Raw genomic sequence first — 6,141 nt, forward strand, 5'->3', positions numbered from 1 at the left:
CGCCTTTGCTTTATGATGGTTCAGTGTATACAGATTTTGTTTCATACACAAAATTATTTAAAGTATTGTATAAAATTACCTTCATTGTGTGTAAGGTATATATGAAACAAATGAATTTTGTATTTAGACTTGGGTCCCATTCCCAAGATATCTATTATATATATACAAATATTCAAAAATCCAAAGCACTTCTGGTCCCAAGCACTTCAGATAAGGGATACTCAATCTGTATTACCAATAATGATTTTTTTTGTTTATTTCTTTAATTGCAAAAGTCCTCATTTGTTCTTTGAGAGAAGACCTGGGTAGTGCTGACACGGGATATGATATTTACACACTGTAGACCCTAAAGATTTCAGATTCAATGTAGCAAACCTCAATAAAGCACCTGCTAGACACTGAGAGATGCACAGATCAATCAGGCATAGTCCCTGCCCTCAGAGGGTTTATATTCCACCTGCAGAAGCCATCTAGCACGAAATTTCTCCATTCAACACTAAGTAATAGAGGTGATGAAAATTTCACCAGGGACCAAACTAAAAGCTCATCTGTCATCTGAATAGTTGGTCTTTCCCTGTTGCCATCATAGGAATTCTTGACTGGCAAAATCTGAAGTCAGGAGAGGAAAATGCAGAAGAGCCCTGCTGTGGGGGGGATGGGCACTCGTGTCTTGAAATTCTCTTCCCTGCATTTGAGTTAGCCAGGCTGTCTTCTCTCCATCAAAAGAAAGCAGTAGTAATCGGCTATGTTGAAGGTAGCATTACCTCTAAGATCTTCTTGACCCAGGGCAGCTTGGTCTTTGCCTAAGGCAGCATCACCAATGTTCCACATCCTTTGGGGAGTCCCCATAGGAAAAGAGGAATAACAGACCAGTGGGTTTTTCTCCTTTCAACAGTATGTTTGGAACCCTCTGATCCAGTGTCTTTTGAAACTGATACCTTGTTTAAAGGAGAATGTCGCTTTAGCTGGAATTTAAATGACGAGGCCAGAATTTACCAACATGACTAAGTAACCACCAGTTGTACCTTTACTGCCTAGGCTCCAAGTACAAATACATTTTTGAAACATTAACTCCCTTTTGCAGAAGGGAAACCTGAGTATCAGGGAGGTAATGTGACTTGTCCTAGGAGCAGACAGCATGCCAGGACCAGAGTTAGGATTGGGATCCAGCCCGGCTGTACCCCTGGTTGACCCCTTCCCACCCAGGAAACTGAAGATAAAAGGTTTGGGAAAACACACCAAGAACAAAGGGCAGTTTTCTTTGCCCGAGCATTCGGTGCTAGTCAGAAGCTGTTCGCTCAGTCAACCTGCTCCTCTTCTGGGCAGAAACTTGGAATAAAGGGAGTGATACAAGGAAGTCAGGGGGGTGGGAGGGGAGGACACGATAATCCCTGCCTGTCTAAAAACCACAGAAGACTAACCTGATACTCTTTTGGCCCCGTCTGCATCAACACTAAACAACTGCAAATTCCCTGAATCTTTCACACACGCCAAGCGAACATTCTTGAAGATTTCTCTTTGTGACTGCAACCACCTGCAAACCAGAACCAATCTAGAATTTCTTTTTCTTTTCTTTTTTGTTTAGTTTCTAATCTCTTGTTGTTTATGAGGTGTGGGGTTTATAAGGGACTGAATCAAATGAATGTAACAAAAAAGAAAAAAACAAACAAACAAAAAAAAAGCCTTTTCTCAGGGCCAGTGAGTTGCAAATAATTTTTAAAGAAAAGCCTATAATTACATCATCTCAATAAATTTTTTATAAAAAAAAAAAAGTCCCAAGTCTCTGTTTTTAATAACATGAAATGGAGTCAGACAGGCAAGGTGCTCCGATGAGGTAAATCCTGTCTCCGCTCAATTATGGCATAAAGTGCAGTCATGGTTTTCCACTGGCAGGAAGCCTCCATGACAGAGCAGTCTGCAGGCGATCCTTAGATAAGTAGCACCAGAAAGGTCAGAGCAAGCCGTACAAATCGGAGCAGCTGCCACAGGTGGAAAAATTGCCAAAAGAACCCCAGTCAGAGACATGCGAGTCCTATGCTGTGTCGAAGACTAGCTCACTAAGGACTTAGCGATGCCAGGTCTTCGCACAGAATTGCCCCTTAAATCTGCTGAGATCATGGGTCTGAGCCTACAAGGTGCTGAGGGCATAAAGGCTGGGATAGATCTTATGACTAAACACAGGACTGAAATGTCCTAGAAGGTCATCACACAGCCCAGAGCCAGCCGACATGCTCAGAATGTCTCAGCCACCCTGTTCAGTGCAGCCGCCTGCCGACCAGTGGGCACTTGGGATTTCAAGTTCAAACATCCTGCAGTCAACCAGAACTATCTATCTGCCATCAGTGGTGGGTGGAAACAAGAAGAATGGGAAATGAAGCAAATTCCATTGCTATTTAGCAACGCAACGTAGGTTTGGAAAGCAAAAATTTGAAATCAGTGGTCTCAGGAAGTGTCCTTGGATTGTTTCTGTATTTAGGTTGCCCCAGGTACTCTGTATCTAAGGACAGTGGACAGCTGAAATTTGGCCCTGTATTCTATATCATTAAAGCATGCTATCAAATAAGGGTTCAGATATTTCCTGTGGTGCTAAAAATGTATCTGACACTATTATTTCTATAATACAGTGCAGCATTAGCATCACCTGAGAATCGCTAGAAATGCAAATGATCAGTTTCCACCCCATAAACTGAATCAGAAACACTGGAGGAGGGGCCTGGTGATACGTCTTAACAAGCATCCCTGATCATTGTGATGCACACTAAAATTTGAGAGCCACTGCTATCAATTTGTTCATCTTGGTATGAAAAAGAGTGTGCAGCCTTTCAAACAATAAGTACTCAGAATAATTGATGACCACTAATTTGTATTAATAGTACGCATAATAAAACTGCATTTTCCTAATAGTAGATACACTGTGGAACAAGGCTAAGTGGACACAGAATCACGTACCAAAGTCGTTGTCTTATTTCCTCTAAGCTTTGTAAACGGTCAGTTTGCTATAAAGATGGGCTGTTTTAAAGGGTAACTCTAACAGTTGACCTGCCCTTGCAAATTAGAGCACTGCAATTTATCCACTTATGCCCACTTATCTGCCTAACCAGCCTGATCTAAAAAGAAAAATAAAAGGATCATTCTCATCTGCTGACTGACCTTGGCTCTCTGTCCCTGGAATTATTAAGCAGTGCCTGGGTGAACACTCAGCCAGGGTATTTGCAGAGGACTTCAGAACCACTGCACCAGACCAGAGCTTCTCAACCCTGGAAGTGCTTGCTGATCACCAGTGGATCTTGGTAAAAGGCAGATTTTGCTTCAGTAATAACATCTTGGGAAGTATGGGAAGATTTGCTCTTCTACCCTACTCTCTGGATGGGGCCTGAGATTCTGCATTTCCAACAGGCTCCGGTGATGCTGATGCTGCGGTCCTCAGGCCACAGTAGCAAGAGCCCCGTGATCTCCCTTCAAGCTCCGAGGTGCTGGCCCTAATGCAAAACGAAGCAATACTCTCTCTGTGCTCTATTCCTTTGCCAATTCCTCCCTAGAAAAGTCCCTGCAGGCCAATCCTGCTCTGCAAGTTTGCTTATTCTTTTTTAAGGCAAGGATGAGAGTAAACAACACGATCAAAAGCCTCTTCACCAAGCGAAGGAACAGCCATGCATGTGCTGGACCCCCATAACCTCAGAGTCACCCTCCTTATGGGATGGGAAGGAATGCGAATTCCAGGCACCGCTGCCTCTCTCTGCCTCTAGAAAGACCAATCTTGATTGCTGTGATCAGACAGAAAGCTAGCAATCCCATTCTTGATGTTCCAAAAGGCAAGAGGATAAAGGAGATCTTACATCCAAACTGTCTAAGATGTTACCATTAAAAGCAGACAATCTTGGGTCAATGTCCACACTGGCAGTATGTACAGATTCACTCCCTGCTAGAGTGAAGAGATAGATCTCTGCTAGCAAAAACCACTGAGGAAATTCTGCCTAATTTCTTCTAAAGCGATAGAATATTCCCTCTCCCCAAACCCTCTTAACGATGGCCTCTTACAGTCCTCTGAGGATCTCTGTGCCTTTCCCCTCAACCAGAATTTTGGTCATGTGATGGGCCATCCACTGAGTTGACTTTTGCTTCCTCTGTTGCTGGAGCTAGAGCTGAGCACTCCTCTTTGGTGCCCCAGCTACAAGCGCTTCTGTGAAAGCAACTAAATGCCTCCCTGCAATGTACTGCTCATGTGCCTCTGCCCCCTGCTAGAGCTCTCTGAAGGTAGAGAGTGTTCTATGCACTTTTACCACCAGCCTCTTGCATGGTGCCTGGCACATAGTATATTTTTAGAAGTATGTTTTTTGGTTTTTTGGTTTTTTAATGAGGGAGTGATGTCAGAGAAACTCTTTGTGACCTTGAGTTAGGCAAAGGTTTCTTAGATAGGACACTGAAACCATGATTCATAAAAGAAAAAAGTTGATAAATTGGACTTCATCAAAATTAAAACTTGCTCTTCAAAAGATAGCATTAAGAAAATGAAAAACCATGTTACAGACTGGGAGAAAATATTTGCAAGTCGTCTGGCAAAGGACATGTATCCAGGATATGTAAAGAATTCCCACAAACTCAATAATAAGGTGAATAACCCATTTAAAAAATGGTCAAAGATTTGAATAGAATTTCACCAAAGAAGATATAGGAATGGCCATTAAGCACACAAAAAGATGCTCAACATCATTAATCATTAAGGAAATTAAATTAAAATTACAATGAGGCTAGGCCTGTGGTCCAAGGCTGTGATCCCAACACTTTGAGAGGCTGAGGCATGAAGATCACTTGAGGCCAGGAGTTTGAGACCAGCCTGGGAAAGAAAACAAGACCCCATCTCTACCAAAAAAGTTGTTTTTTAAATTAGCCAGGCATGGTGGCATGTGCCTATAGTCCTAGCTATTCAGGAGGCTGAGGCGGAAAGATCACTTGAACCCAGGAGTTCAAGGTTACAATAAGCAATGATCAGGCCACTGCACTCAAGCTTGGATGACAGAGCATGATCTTGTCTCAAAAACAAACAAACAAAAAATCACAGTGAGATAATACTACACACCCACAAATAGGCTACAATGAAAAGACTGTCAGCATCAAGTATTGGCCAGAATGTGGAGAAACTGGAACCCTTATACACTGCTGGTAGGAACAGAAATGGCACAACCACTTTGGAAAACAGTTTGGCAGCTTCTCAAAAAAATATAAATTTACCATATGGCCCAGCAATTTCCCTCCTAAGTATCTTCTCAAGAGAAATGAAAACATATGTCCACACAAAGACTTGTACACGAATGTTTATAGCCACATTATTCATAATAGACAAAAACTGCATGTCAATCAACTGGTGAATGGATTAAAAAAAAAAATGTGGTGTATCCATGCAATGGAATACTATTTAGCAATAAAAAGGGAACTATTGATACAGCAATAAAACATGAATAAACCTCAAAAACATTATGTTAAGCTAAATAAGACAGCCACAAAAGACCACATATTGTCCAGTGCCATTTCTATACAATTTCCAGTAAAGGCAAATCTATAGAGACAGAAAGCAGATGAACATGTGCCCGGGATGGAGTTGGGAGTGGGGACTGAATAGAAACAGGCAAGAAAGAGCTTTTGGAGATAATGGAAATGTTCTAAAATCAGACCATCGTGATGGTTACACAAATCAATAAATTTACTAAAATGCATTGAACTGTGTCCTTATAAAGTATATACTTCATGGAACATAATTTTACTTCAAAATGCAAAACAAAAAAGAAAAAAACAAATCTATGTCAACCAATTCATGCTGGTTATGTGGCGGGTGGGGCTGTCTTCAAAAGCTGCATATAGGACCCAAATAAAGGAACACTAGAGAAAATATACTAATAATGTAAAAGTGAAACATTAAGTAAGAGAACACCATTACAGCAGGGAGCATTATCCACATTCTGTTCATCCTACAACATCCCCAGGTCTGTGATTTTCAACAGCCTAGGGAGTCTAAGTGAACCAGAAATCTCTCTCAGAAATTTTTTAAACTACGGACACCCCAAAAAGGACTCCCAGAAACACACAGCCCTTGATGAACACCCATGGCCAGCATCAGGTGGCTTTAGGCAGTTGTGCAGATGGTGG

The sequence above is a fragment of the Propithecus coquereli genome, unplaced genomic scaffold (assembly GCF_000956105.1).
Source record: "Propithecus coquereli isolate 6110/MARCELLA unplaced genomic scaffold, Pcoq_1.0 Scaffold487, whole genome shotgun sequence".
NCBI lineage: Eukaryota > Metazoa > Chordata > Mammalia > Primates > Indriidae > Propithecus > Propithecus coquereli.